Source organism: Mesoplodon densirostris, chromosome 1 (genome assembly GCF_025265405.1).
Source record: "Mesoplodon densirostris isolate mMesDen1 chromosome 1, mMesDen1 primary haplotype, whole genome shotgun sequence".
Taxonomy (NCBI): Eukaryota; Metazoa; Chordata; class Mammalia; order Artiodactyla; family Ziphiidae; genus Mesoplodon; species Mesoplodon densirostris.
The window spans coordinates 12723998-12739466 of record NC_082661.1 but is presented as its reverse complement, the minus strand read 5'-3'; the positions used below and the strand labels follow the sequence as shown (position 1 = coordinate 12739466).

Here is a 15469-nt window from a genome sequence, read left to right as displayed (position 1 = left end):
TAGTTCTGGCTCCCTGTCACTCTCTCCAACACCACCATCATAATGATTCGTGGGCTCTATACCCATGTATCAGTAAATGATCCTGGCCACCTGGCCTTCACTATGCGTCCTCTACCTGAGCTCAGCCACTCACACATGGTGATACCCTAGAGTCTAGACCAAGAGTCAGCACACTTTTTTCTATAAAGGGCCAGGTAGTAATTATTTTAGGCTTTGCAGGCCAGGAAGCAATGTCTTCAATTATTGGAGCAACCGTTCTTGCTAAAAGGATAATAGTCTTTTTTTTTTTTAATATATTTTAAAATGTGAGAAAGCATTCTTGGCTCAAGGCTGTATAAAAACAGGCAGCAGGCCAAATTTAACCCACAGGCCATAGTTTGCTGACCCCTAACCCAGACCTTGTCACACTAACTGTCTCAGTTCCCAAATCTTGTTTTCAAGCATCTTATTTTCTGGCCACCACCGCCTATGGTGAATTCTATCAGATCCCAACTTGAACAACCCTGCTGCCTGACTGGGACCTGCAATCCATTCATCAACTGTACTTCCTTTTCGCTGCTCTCATCCCTCTTGTCCTCTGTTTCCTCCAGACGCATCTTGGACTCCATCATTTAGTTATTTTCTTGCTCAGTTCTCCCTTTATTCTACCCCAAACCCTGGCCAACCCAACCCTCCACCCACTCCTTGCCTATAGCCTAATGTGACTGGAGAAGAATGCACAGCCATGTCGACAAGTCTCACTTTAAGTTCACGACCACAAGCCTCAACAAGCACTGTGTTGCTGTTCAGCCATCCTACTCCGCTTCTCTGGGCCACACTCCCACTCTCCCAGAAGATTAGTTCATACTTTTTCCTCTCTCTAATTCTCCAGTATGTCCTTTCTCTACTCTCAGCCAATGGCCAAAACAGTGGAAAAATTAGAGAACTTTGGCACTCTGCCATCTACCACCCATCTTCATCTGTGCTCAGACCCTCTGCCTTCCCTCCTGTTACTCTCCATCCACTATCCTATCTAGTGCCAGCCCCTACCTACCAATACGTTGGATTCCATCTCCTCTCACACACAGAGATGATCACCGCATCTTCCCTGAAACACTGTCATCATTTGCCTTCCAGGATCACCCTTTCCTGATTTTCTTCCTACCTTTCTTTGTGCTCCTTTCTCTCTGACCTCTAAGGTTGAAAAGTCCCAGGGCTCAGCTCCTGGACCTCTTCCCTCCTCTAACTACCTTCATCTCTTGGTTCTAGCTCGTGCTTCTAGGTACTTCCGCAGTATGCATCTTTGCCGCAAGCATTTTGGCACCAAATATTTTTTGCCACATAACTAATTGGCCTTAGGCAATTTTGCCCTAAAAGATAAAATAACGAAAAGTAAAAGAGGGACCTCATCTGTCAGCTCGATAAAGACATCCATAATATCACTAACTGGAAGAAATGCTAATACGTTTCAACCAGTTGAAACCAAACTGTCAAACCAAGAACTGTCAACCAGTTATATCCTTCATAACAAAATTGTCTTACGGCCAATTAATTATGCAGTGGAAATGCTTGTTTATGGCAAAGGTACCCAACACGCTAGCTCATAGCTTTAGAAATCACATCTGTGCTTATAAGTTACAAAATTGTATCATCAACACTTGATCTCTCCCCTGAAAGCCCGTCTCACGTCCATTAAATGTTTGACACACAACATACACCCAGCCTGTCCCAAACCAGACTCCGGGTCTTTTCTGGCTCCAACCTGTGCCTCCTGCCATCGTCCCCCAGTGAACCATTACAACCCCTTTCTTCTGGTTGCTTAAGCCACAAAAGTGTTGGAGACATCCTCAACTCCACTTTTTCTGTCATATCCCCACGTCCAGTCAGTCAACCCATCAACAAATCCCACATGTGCTACCTCCACAGCTATCACTCTGATCCAAGTCACCATCATTTCTCATCTGGAGTGTATAATAACCTGCTAGCTTGTCTTTCTCTTTTCACCTGACTCCCTTCTCTTTTTTCTCCACTTAGCAAGGAGGGGGATCCTTTTAACACAAAAGTGAGGTGATCATGTCAGTCCCCTAATGAAGACCCTCTTGTGGCCCCCAGATCACCCTGTGAAAGTCAGTCCTTAAAAAAAAAAAAAAAAAAAGTCAGTCCTTATAATGGCCTACAAGGCCCTACACAATCCCTTCCTTTCCCTTGTCCCTCCCATGGCACGCCAGTGTCACCTTTTTCAGTGCTGTCTTCCCTCACCTCTTTAAAGTAATAATAACCTCCCCTCTTCCCATACGGTACTTCCTAGCACGCTTCTCTTCTTTATTTTCCTCCATAGCATTTATTTCTTTATCATCATTTGATCCCTGATATATTTTATGAGTTTCTTTCTTTATTGTCTACTCCTCTAGAATATAAGCTTGATGAGGGCAGGGATTTGTCTGTTTTGTTCAAATGCTATATCTGCAGCACCAGTAAGAGTGCCCTGCACAGAGTAAGCACTCAATAAATCTTCGTGGAAGAAATGACAATTGGTTAAAGCAAGCCTCCTATATTATAATTGCCTGTCTGCATGTTGGTCTCCTCTATGACCCTGGAAGTCCTTTGAAAGTAATGACTGGGACCATTAATCTTTGTGTCTGGACAGTGCCTGGCTCATGATCACACCCAAGCACCTTGGTGGTTCCAGCTGCACTATAACAAACTAGGTCCAGGGCCTCCCTGGTGGCGCAGTGATTGAGAGTCCGCCTGCCGATGCAGGGGACGCGGGTTCGTGCCCCGATCCCGGAGGATCCCACATGCCGCTGAGCGGCTGGGCCCGCGAGCCATGGCCGCGGAGCCTGTGTGTCCGGAGCCTGTGCTCCGCAACGGGAGAGGCCACAGCAGTGAGAGGCCCGCGTACAGCAAAAAAAAAAAAACTAGGTCCAAAACCTCACAGCCTTGAATTCCTAACCATGAAAGTGTCTAACCGGGGTTGGAAAGCTTTTAGGCAGTGGTGTACCAAAGGCAACGTAGGGTACACTGTGCTTGTGCCAGACAGTTCTCACTGAGCCTTTGGGTTCTGCACATTTAAAGCAGAAACTTGGAATGCAAATTCAGTTGAGTATATTTTTTAGCAGAAACACATCCTGGCAATATACTGTTATTTATTGGGAAAAATGCACCTTACACTCAGGAGTCTTCAATTAATATTCTGCTTGCCTCTAGAAGAAGGCTGAGGGGAAGAAGAAAGAGGGGCTTGTTTGTGGGAATTGGCACACGTGCTCACACGTGCCATTGTTGGCACGCCATGAAGCCCAGCTCCTGCTTGGGAATTGAGGAGATTATGCCCAAAGCTACACAAACCAACTACAGCCAAGGAGGCAGAATGAATAAGACACTGTGCATAGTGGTTTTGGGTGTGGTTTGAAACGAGGCTTCTCTGTGAAATGTGTTAAACATGATTAGAAGGAACCCTAGAACGTGTGGGCTTTCATCCTGGGTTTGTGGATGTTAGACTATCTTCACATGGACCTTTTCATTGTGCTCTCTTCTCAGGGAGCTGCTAAAGTAGTCTCTCTTCAGAGAACCCTCTCCTGACCACCCAATCTAATCTAAAGACCAGCCTGTTTTAATTCTCAGAGGAGCAGTCGGCACTAACTGGGAGTTTTCTTTGTTTCCTTGGTTACTGTCTGTCTTAACATACTAGATGGTAAGCTTTAAGAGGCCAAGTTCATCTTGTTCACCACTGTATCTCCAACTCCTGGAACTATGCCCAGCACAGGGCAGGCATTCCATAAGTATGAGACGTGTGAATAAATGAAGGAATGGAGACTGTGATAGACAGACTTCTAAGATGTCCTCCAAGACTCCTTCTCCGTGGTGTACACATCCTGTTCAATGTCTGGGACTGTAAATGTGATGGTGTATTACTTCTGTGAGTAGGTTCGTTATATGTCACGGTTGACTTTAAGAAGGGGAGATTGGGGCTTCCCTGGTGGTCCAGTGGTTAAGACTCCACCTGGTTGAGGAACTAAGATCCCACATCCCCGTGAAAAAAGGGAGGGGGACATCATCTGGGTGGGCCCAACCAATCACATGAGCCCTTTAAATCTGGGTGTAGAGGTCAGAGGCAGAGGAAGTAAGAGATTCAAAGCATGAGAAAGTATATGGAGGGAACCACAGAGCGAAAAACTGCGGGCGGCCTCCAGGAGCTGAGAGCAGTCCCCCAGCCAAAAGCCAACCAGTGAATGGAGTCCTCAGTCCTATAACTGCAAGGAACTGAATTCTATCAACAACTTGGATGAGCTTGGAAGCAGATTCGTCCCCAGAGCCTCCAGAAAGGAATGCAGCCTGGCAAGACCCTGAACAGAAACCCAGCCACACAAATCTACAGAACTGGGAGCTAATAAATGGGTGTTGTTTTAAGCCCCTGTTTGTGGTAACCTGTTACATAGCAAGAGAAAACTAATACAGAGAACCTTAACAGTTTTCTCCACGTTAACTCACAGAGAAAAAAGGATGAAACACTATGGAGTCTTCGCTTTGCAGGAAGTGAAAACCAAGGTACAACTCAATGGAGGAAAAGGGCAAGACTGTGTAAGGTGTAACTATAAAAATCCAGACAGGTCTAGCGAAAGCCTCATGAGAGTTTTGAGACTCTGAGACTATGAACAAGTTACCGTACTCCACACTGGTATTTTTAGAACTAGGGGCATGTTACATTTCCTAGCGAGCTAGGATTATAAACACATCTCAGTTATTCCTATGAGCACGCCAGTTTTGGAGTTAGTTGTGGCTTCAAACCACAGCTTTGCCATTTTACTTGACATTCGGCAAGTAATCTCTCTGAGCCTCAGTTTTATCAACTGTGGAATAAGCATGAGGAGGTTGTTGTGAGGTTGAGTGAGATACTATGTGTATCGTTCTTAGCACCAGCCCTGACACAAGCTCTCTAGAAATCACTTCCACGTATATGCAAGACGGATAAAATAATCCATGCTTGAAATATTCACAGCCCCTTTCTGCCCCCTCAACTGCTAAACTATTCTGATGATGACTAATGAGCGTTTCCCCGTTTCCTTCCCCCTGTTTTCCACATCCTGTATTCGGGACAGGAAGTAATCAATCGAGGATGGCTGGAGAAGTTGGGTAGGAGATTCAAGTAGGAAGGGGCTTAGATGAGAGACAGAGAGATAATAGAGGGGTGGGACAAAAGGCTACTGGGGGGAAAAAAGGAAAGAGGAGAGAAGATGAAGGTAACAGAAAGGGTTATTTCTAAGGAGAGTGGAGAGAGATGAGAACCTGTGCCAGATGAATGAGAGAGAGAGTTTACAAAAATACAAGGGAGTCTGTGCCGACATAAATACACGATTGAATAAATAAATTGAGCAAATAGAGAAATCTCCCGTGGAGAAGAATTCCACATAATTTATGTAGATACTTTGCCCTCAAGAGAGTGGAGCATGAGCCTCCACTCCTTAGGTGTCAGCTGTGCATAGTGACTTCTATCCAAAAAGAACAGTATAGAAAAAGGAGAGAGGGAGTGACTTTACAGGAGAGAAACCCAACAAACACAACCTCAGCCAGGTGATCAAGGTGTCATATGATGAGATGAGAACTGCACTTGACCACTGTGGTCTTCCTCCCGCTAAATGCAAAACCCAGTCTTTTTTTTTTTTTTTGCGGTACGCGGGCCTCTCACTGTTGCAGCCTCTCCCGTTGCGGAGCACGGGCTCCGGACGCGCAGGCTCAGCGGCCATGGCTCACAGGCCCAGCCGCTCCACGGCACGTGGGAGCCTCCCGGACCGGGACACGAACCCGTGTCCCCTGCATCGGCAGGCGGACTCTCAACCACTGCGCCACCAGGGAAGCCCAAAACCCAGTCTTATCGTGAGAAAAACATCAGACAACTCCTAACTGAAGGACAGTTTATAAAATACCTGGCCACTACTCCTCAAAACTGTCAAGGTGATCAAAAACAAGGAAAGTCTGAGAAACTGTCACAGCCAAGAGGACCCGAAGAAAACATCCTAATTAGAAACCTGAAACAGAAAAACTCATTAGGTAAAAATTAAGGAAATCTGGATAATATATAAACTTCAGTTACTAATGTATCAACATTGGCTCAATAGTTGTGACAAATGTACTATACTTTTTAAAACATATTTATTTATTCATTTGGCTTGCACCGGGTCTTAGTTGCAGCATGTGGGATCTTTTTAGTTGCAGCATGTAGGATCTAGTTCCCTGACCAGGGATCAAACCTGGGCCCCCTGCATTGGGAGCATGGAGTCTTAGCCACTGGACCACTAGAAAAGTCCCACAAATGTACTATACTGATGTAAGATGTTAATAATAGAAGAAATCGGGTGGGGAGTATATGGTAACTCTCAGTATTATCATTGCAACTTTTCTGTAAATCGAAAACTGTTCTAAAACAAAACATTTATCCCAGATTTCAGTACCACATTTTTAAATTAAAAATAATACAATAAAATGTTTAAAAATATGAGAGGAAAGGAATTTTAAGACATATTACTGTAGGTAATGAATTCTGTCATCTTTAATGCTCTTTGAAAAATGCAAATAAGGATCAGAATTAATTTTAATTGCATTTTCCTTACTGAAATGTTTCTTTTAATGCAACAGTGTTTCTTTTAAGGCTCCAAAGCTGGGCTTCCTGGGGCCTAGGATCTACTCAGGTTCCAATATTAGCATCCTGAAATGTTGGAGAACACAAGAAGGATGACTTCCTCTTGGGAATGTTCTGGAAGTCTCGAATAGCCTGGAAGCCAGTTAACCATCAACACAGAGTGTCAGGGCAGTTGACTGAATCCCCTTCCAGAAGTGACTTTCCAGTCCCCTGGCAGGCCTGGAATCCCTTAAAAGAGCTGCCACCCCAAAGAAGCTCTTGGCTGAATACATGCCTAATCTCTGATTAAATCCAGTTATGGAAACAGATGAAAAGAAGAGCCACACTTGGCTCACAGGAGCCTGGGCATTGGAACATCTGTGGAAAATATTGGGTCCCTTATCCACATACGCAGACAGTTTGGGCATTTTCCAAATCCACATCAGTGCCAACAACTTCTTTATCTTTTCCTGGGGAGCAAGGAGCCGGCTGCACAAACCAGACGTAGCAGGCCAGAGACTGTCGCCCTTAGAAAAGCCTGCCAGGAAGGTAGGCCCTTGGCTGGTGTCGGGAACTTGGATTTCGGGATCACTCCCACCATTCCCAGAATTGATAAGAGTGACCAACTATGCCTCAACTATTCGTACACACAGTGGGGTTCATGCTGAACACCTGTTTCCTTGTGAGAGGCTGGAATTTTGGTATGTGCTGGGCAGAAGTTGCCTACGTGACCGGCACCTTCAATAAAAACCTTGAGTCTCTAATGAGCTTTCCTGGTCAACAATATTTCACATGTGCTGTCACAACTTGTCGCTGGAGGAATCAAGTGCATCCTTTGTGACTCCACTAGGAGAGGGCTCTTGGAAGCTTGGGCCTACTTTGCTCTGAACATCAGCCCCTGTGCCTTTCCCCTTTGCTATTTGGCTTTGTATCCTCCAGCTTTAATAAATTATAGCCACGAATACAGCTATATGCTGAATCCTGTGAATCCCCTGAACAAATCATTGAATCTGGAGGTGGTCTTGGGGACACCCTACACAGGCTATTCTTCTTTTGGGGGGATATCATTAGTTTATTATAAAAGAGAGACATGGAAATTATTTATATGATGAAATATCTCAGTGGAATGGGCAGCTTCACGTGATGCCATTTCCGTAGTGATTTATTTCAGTCTACATACTTTCCAAGAATGTCACCATCTCTAAATAAAAAATAATCCTTGTCTAGAACTGCTTTGGTGCCTTAGAGCCCAGTCCGGTAACTACTACTGTTGTTTGCAATACTTTTCCTTGAGATTTTTCTGGAAGCATAATGCCCCTCTTGGTTACAGTTTCCGCTGCACTCTTTTCAACTAATATTGGTCAAAGAGGTGGAAAAACTTTCTAAATTCCTGTCCTGCCGTGACTCTGGCCACTGTAGTTTAGTTCATACTCTCCACAAGGCTACTCTTATCTATAACATTAGCATAAAGATTTTTCTTGGTCCAACCCTTATTAGGACAGGCATAGAGGAAGATATGGTTAGCTGCATTTGATCACTGAGAAAACAAGCCCAGAGAAGACTGGTTTAACAGCTAGGAGGGGCAGAGCTGGAATTAGAGCTCAAGTTTGTCTGTTTCCACACTCAGCAGTCAATCTTATTGCCAAAGTTTGGGGTGCCTCCCCTTTCTCCACCCTCTACTTCTCCCACTTAACTCTGGAGAACCTGTCTGGCGGGTCTAACAGGGCTTGGGGGTGAAAGGGGAGGGAGGAAGGTGTCAGTTCCAGTCATCCTCCCACTTTCCCAGAGATAACCTCTCCACCCCTACCCTCTGTCCCACTCCATCCGAGCCTGACCACCGCCTTCTTTATCCTTCCCTCCCAGTACCCACCACCATCTCCCTCAAATCCTTTGTTTTAGTATCTATCGGTCATCATCTTCATCCTCATTTATTTTCTGAATGACTCCAGAATGTGCCAGAGACTAAGGTGACACCGATGGGCCTTGGCCACAGGGGGCTGTCCCTAACTTACTCTTAGAGGAAGTACTTAGAGTGCACAACTTAGGTCCCCACACCCAGCGGAGCCACCCAAGCAGGGCAAGGAGAGGCAATGACTCGGAAGCTCTCATCCTGTTCCACCTCTGAGACTTCTTGCCTTTTTCTCTTTCCACAAGTGTGGATCTCTAGGTCTGAAATCCCAGAAACAATAGATCTGGTCATGAGTTCCCTCTCCTCTTTTCTGTTTTCCCACCTGTTGTAAGGTGGTCACAGGCAAGAACTCTGCTGTACTTATGTCTGTACCCTCTCTCCAGCCTTTATCCCATGTCACAGTCTGTTTTGCAGTTGCTAGCACACTGAGCAAAGGAAATCAAGTCTGATGGATTCTACGTTCTTGCTAATTTAATGGAAGATGGTTACCCAAGTCCAAATACCACATAAAATTATAAAGTATTTTGGGTTAAATGTGTCTCTTTTAAGATTCAGCAAATGAAGTGGAAAAGACAGGAGATCTGGGGTCTATGGATTTAACATATTTTCTTATTTTTTCTGTCTACCATGTTTCTTCAAATCTAGAAATGCCATCAGTGATTAAACACATCATTTTATAAGAAAGAAAAAAACACTCCCAATTATAATTTTAGGATGTATCCCAATTTCAGAGATTTAAAAATTTGGACTATTGGATGCAAAGAAAGACAGCATTTTTTAAATTGTGAAATAAAAGTAATAGGAGAAAAAAATTGCTGAAGTCATCTATCTAAAGAAAACCACTGTTACTAACATTTGAATATTTTTTATATTTTTACAGTTAGGGACCTTATAGATAGTATATTTAATGCCTTTATGCACTAAATATACACATTTATAAATATTTGTATTTTTATACATTTATGTACTATATATTTCCATATATTTGTATTTTTATTATACAGTCCACAGTGTTTGGGGTACACAGCCCCAAACCTTCTTTCACACCCTCCCCCCTTGCTCTTCCTCTGAGGAAACCGCTGTCAGCAGCTGGGTATGCATCCCTCCCATCCTATAACATATATACATACACATAGACACATAGCAGCTTAGAGTTTTACACATAGATGGGATTATAATGAGTTAGTACAAATATGTCTACCTCACTCTCCTTCATAGCTTCATAGCATTCTGTAATATGGAACGTACAATTGTTTTTTGTTTCTTCATTAACACTGGCTAATTTTCACATTTTCATTTTTTTATAGAAGATTTATTTTATTTTTTTAACTTTTTTTGAATTTTATTTTATTTATTTTTTCAGCAGGTTCTTATTAGTCATCCATTTTATACACATCAGTGTATACATGTCAATCCCAATCTCCCAATTCATCACACCACCACCACCACCCGCCACTGCTTTCCCCCCTTGGTATCCATACGTTTGTTCTCTACGTCTGTGTCTCAATTTCTGCCCTGCCAACCGGTTCATCTGTACCATTTTTCTAGGTTCCACATATATGCGTTAATATGCAATATTCGTTTTTCTCTTTCTGACTTACTTCACTCTGTATGACAGTCTCTGGATTCATCCACGTCTCTACAAATTACCCAATTTCATTCCTTTTTATGGCTGAGTAATATTCCATTGTATATATGTACCACATCTTTATCCATTCATCTATCGATGAGCATTTAGGTTGCTTCCATGACCTGGCTATTGTAAATAATGCTGCAATGAACATTGGGGTGCATGTGTCTTTTTGAATTACGGTTTTCTTTGGGTATATGCCCAGTAGTGGGATTGATGGGTCATATGGTAATTCTATTTGTAGTTTTTTAAGGAACCTCCATACTGTTCTCCACACTGGCTGTATCAATTTACATTCCCACCAACAGTGCAAGAGGGTTCCCTTTTCTCCACACCCTCTCCAGCATTTGTTGTTTGTAGATTTTCTGATGATGCCCATTTTAACTGGTGTGAGGTGATAACACATTGTAGTTCTGATTTGCATTTCTCTAATAATTAGTGATGTTGAGCAGCTTTTCATATGCTTCTTGGCCATCTGTACGTCCTCTTTGGAGAAATGTCTATTTAGGTCTTCTGCCTTTTTTTTTTTTTTTTTTTCTTTGCAGTACACGGGCCTCTCACTGTTGTGGCCTCTCCCATTACGGAGCACAGGCTCCGGACACGCAGGCTCAGCGGCCATGGCTCACGGGCCCAGCCGCTCTGCGGCATGTGGGATCTTCCCAGACCAGGGCACGAACCCATGTCCCCTGCATTGGCAGGCAGACTCTCAACACTGCACCACCAAGGAAGCCCCTTCTGCCCATTTTTTGATTGGGTTGTTTATTTTTTTAATATCGAGCTAAATGAGCTGTTTATATATTTTGGTGATTAATCCTTGGTCTGTTGATTCGTTTGCAAATATTTTCTCCCATTCTGAGGGTTGTCTTTTCGTCTTGTTTGTAGTTTCCTTTGCTTTGCATAAGCTTTTAAGTTTCATTTTGTTCCATTAGTTTATTTTTTTTTTATTTCCATTACTCTAGGAGGTGGATCAGAAAAGATCTTGCTGTGATCTATGTCAAAGAGTGTTCTTCCTATGTTTTCCTCTAAGAGCTTTATGGTGTCCGGTCTTACATTTAGGTCTCTAATCCATTTTGAGTTTATTTTTGTGTATGGTGTTAGGGAGTGTTCTAATTTCATTCTTTTACATGTAGCTGTCCAGTTTTCCCAGCACCACTTTTTTTTTTCCTGCGGTACGCGGGCCTCTCACTGTTGCAGCCTCTCCCGTTGCAGAGCACAGGCTCCAGACGCGCAGGCTCAGCGACCATGGCTCAAGGGCCAAGCCGCTCCGTGGCATGTGGGATTTCCCAGACTGGGGCACAAACCCGTGTCCCCTGCATTGGCAGGTGGGCTCTCAACCACTGCGCCACCAGGGAAGCTCCCAGCACCACTTATTGAAGAGACTGTCTTTTCTCCACTGTATATCCTTGCCTCCTTTGTCATAGATTAGTTGACCATAGGTGTGTGGGTTTATCTCTGGACTTTCTATCCTGTTCCATTGATCTATATTTCTGTTTTTGTGCCAGTACAATGTTGTCTTGGTTACTGTAGCTATGTAGTATAGTCTGAAGTCAGGGAGTCTGATTCCTTCAGCTCCGTTTTTTTCCCTCAAGAATGCTTTGGCTATTTGGGGCCTTTTGTGTCTCCATACAAATTTTGAGATTTTTTTGTTCTAGTTCTGTAAAAAATGCCACTGGTAATTTGATAGGGATTGCATTGAATCTGTAGATTGCTTTGGGTAGTATAGTCATTTTCACAATATTGATTCTTCCAATCCAAGAACATAGTATATCTCCCCATCTGTTGGTATCATCTTTAATTTCTTTCAACAGTGTCTTATAGTTTTCTGCATACAAGTCTTTTGTCTCCCTAGGTAGGTTTATTCCTGGGTATTTTATTATTTTTGTTGCAGTGGTAAATGGGAGGGATTCCTTAATTTCTCTTTCAGATTTTTCATCATTAGTGTATAAGAATGTAAGAGATTTCTGTGCATTAATTTTGTATCCTGCAACTTTACCAAATTCATTGATTAGCTCTAGTAGTTTTCTGGTAGCATCTTTGGGATTCTCTATGTATAGTACCATGTCATCTGCAAACAGTAACAGTTTTACTTCTTGTTTTCCAATTTGTATTCCTTTTATTTCTTGTTTTTCTCTGATTGCCGTGGCTAGGACTTCCAAAACTATGCTGAATAATAGTGGCGAGAGTGGACATCCTTGTCTTGTTCCTGATCTTAGAGGAAATGCTTTCAGTTTTTCACCATTGAGAATGATGTTTGCTGTGGGTTTGTCATATATGGCCTTTATTATGTTGAGGTAGGTTCCCTCTATGGCCACTTTCTGGAGAGTTTTTATCATAAATGGGTGTTGAATTTTGTCAAAAGCTTTTTCTGCATCTATTGAGATGATCAGATGGTTTTTATTCTTCAGTTTGTTAATATGGTGTATCACATTGATTGATTTGTGTATATTGAAGAATCCTTGCATCCCTGGGATAAATACCACTTGATCATGGTGTATGATCCTTTTAATGTGTTGTTGGATTCTGTTTGCTAGTATTTTGTTGAGGATATTTACATCTATATTCATCAGTGATATTGGTCTGTAATTTTCTTTTTTTGTAGTATCTTTGTCCGGGTTTGGTATCAGGGTGATGGTGGCTTCATAGAATGAGCTTGGGAGTGTTCCCTCCTCTGCAATTTTTTGGAAGAGTTTAAGAAGGATGGGTGTTAGCTCTTCTCTAAATGTTTGATAGAATTCACCTGTGAAGCCATCTGGTCCTGGACTTTTGTTTGTTGGAAGATTTTTAATCACAGTTTCAATTTCATTACTTGTGATTGGTCTGTTCATATTTTCTATTTCTTCCTGGTTCAGTCTTGGGAGGTTATACCTTTCTAGGAATTTGTCCATTTCTTCCAGGTTGTTCATTTTATTGGCATAGAGTTGCTTGTAGTACTCTCTTAGGATGCTTTGTATTTCTGCAGTGTCTGTTGTAACTTTTCCTTTTTCATTTCTAATTTTATTGATTTGAGTTCTCTCCCTCTTTTTCTTGATGAATCTGGCTAATGGTTTATCAATTTTGTTTACCTTCTCAAGGAACAAGCTTTTAGTTTTATTGATCCTTGCTATTGTTTTCTTTGTTTCTATTTCATTTATTTCTGCTCTGATCTTGATGATTTCTTTCCTTCTGCTAACTTTGGGTTTTGTTTATTCTTCTTTCTCTAGTTCCTTTAGGTGTAAGGTTAGATTGTTTATTTGAGATTTTTCTTGTTTCTTGAGGTAGGCTTGTATAGCTATAAACTTCCCTCTTAGAACTGCTTTTGCTGCATCCCATAGCTTTTGGATCATAGTGTTTTCATTGTCATTTGTCTCTAGGTATTTTTTGATTTCCTCTTTGATTTCTTCAGTGATCTCTTGGTTATTGAGTAACGTATTGTTTAGCCTCCATATGTTGGTGTTTTTTACAGTTTTTTCCCTGTAATTGATTTCTAATCTCATAACGTTGTGACCAGAAAAGATACTTGATATGATTTCAATTTTCTTAAATTTACTGAGGCTTGATTTGTGACCCAAGATTTGATCTATCCTGGAGAATGTTCCATGTGTACTTGAGAAGAAAGTGTAATCTGCTGTTTTTGGATGGAATGTCCTATAAATATCAAATAAATCTATCTGGTTTGTTGTGCCATTTAAAGCTTGTGTTTTCTTATTAATTTTCTGTTTGGATGATCTGTCCATTGGTGTAAGTGAGGTGTTAAAGTCCCCCACTATTATTGTTGATTTCCTCTTTTATAGCTGTTAGCAGTTACCTTATGTATTGAGGTGCTCTCATGTTGGGTGCATATATATTTATAATTGTTATATCTTCTTCTTGGATTGATCCCTTGATCATTACATAATGTCCTTCCTTGTCTCTTGTAACATTCTTTATTTTAAAGTCTTGATATGAGTATTGCTACTCCAGCTTTCTTTTGATTTCCATTTGCATGGAATATCTTTTTCCATCCCCTCACTTTCAGTCTGTATGTGTCCCTAGGTCTGAAGTGGGCCTCTTGTAGACAGCATATATATGGGTCTTGTTTTTGTATCCATTACACTACCCTGTGTCTTTTGGTTGGAGCATTTAATCCATTCACGTTTAAGGTAATTATCGATATGTATGTTCCTATTACCATATTCTTAATTTGTTTTGGGTTTGTTTTTGTAGGTCCTTTTCTTCTTTAGTGTTTCCCACTTAGAGAAGTTCCTTCAGCATTTGTTGTAGAGCTGGTTTAGTGGTGTTGAATTCTCTTAGCTTTTGCTTGTCTGTAAAGCTTTTGATTTCTCCATCGAATCTGAATGAGATCCTTGCCAGGTAGAGTAATCTTGGTTGTAGGTTCTTCCCTTTCATCACTTTAAGTATATCATGACACTCCCTTCTGGCTTGTAGAGTTTCTGCTGAGAAATCAGCTGTTAACCTTATGGGAGTTCCCTTGTATGTTTTTTGTCATTTTTCCCTTGTTGCTTTCAATAATTTTTCTTTGTCTTTAATTTTTGCCAATTTGATTTCTATGTGTCTCGGCATGTTTCTCCTTGGGTCTAACCTGTATGGGACTCTCTGAACTTCCTGGACTTGTATGGCTATTTCCTTTCCCATGTTAGGGAAGTTTTCAACTATAATCTCTTCAAATATTTTCTCGGGTCCTTTCTCTCTCTCTTCTCCTTCTGGGACCCCTATCATGCGAATGTTGTTGCATTTAATGTTGTCCCAGAGGTCTCTTAGGCTGTCTTCATTTCTTTTCATTCTTTTTTCTTTATTCTGTTCCGCAGTAGTGAATTCCACCATTCTGTCTTCCAGGTCACTTATCCGTTCTTCTGCCTCAGTTATTCTGCTATTGATTCCTTCTAGTGTATTTTTCATTTCAGTTATTGTGTTGTTCATCTCTGTTTGTTTGTTCTTTAATTCTTCTAGATCTTTGTTAAACATTTCTTGCATCTTCTCGATCTTTGCCTCCATTCTTTTGCTGAGGTCCTGGATCATTTTCACTATCATTATTCTGAATTCTTTTTCTGGAAGGTTTCCTATCTCCACTTCATTTAGTTGTTTATCGGGGGTTTTATCTTGTTCCTTCATCTGGTACATAGCCCTGTGCCTTTTCATCTTGTCTATCTTTCTGTGAATGTGGTTTTTGTTCCACAGGCTGCAGGATTGTAGCTCGTCTTCTCACATTTTCACTATTACTAATAGCGCTGTATGAAGATCCTTGTACATGTATGTTTGTGTCCATGTGTAAGTATGTCCTGAAAGTAAATTGCTGGGTATGCACTTTTCCATTTTGATAGATACTGCCAAACTGCCTTTTAAAAAGGCTTCATTAACATTT

General features: G+C 41.7%; 1 pseudogene; it reads right to left on the bottom strand.

The window, feature by feature from the left end:
* Positions 1 to 7759: 7759 nt before the first annotated feature.
* LOC132487750 (10 kDa heat shock protein, mitochondrial-like) lies at positions 7760 to 9717 on the bottom strand (annotated as a pseudogene).
* Between the last annotated feature and the right edge of the window lie 5752 nt (positions 9718 to 15469).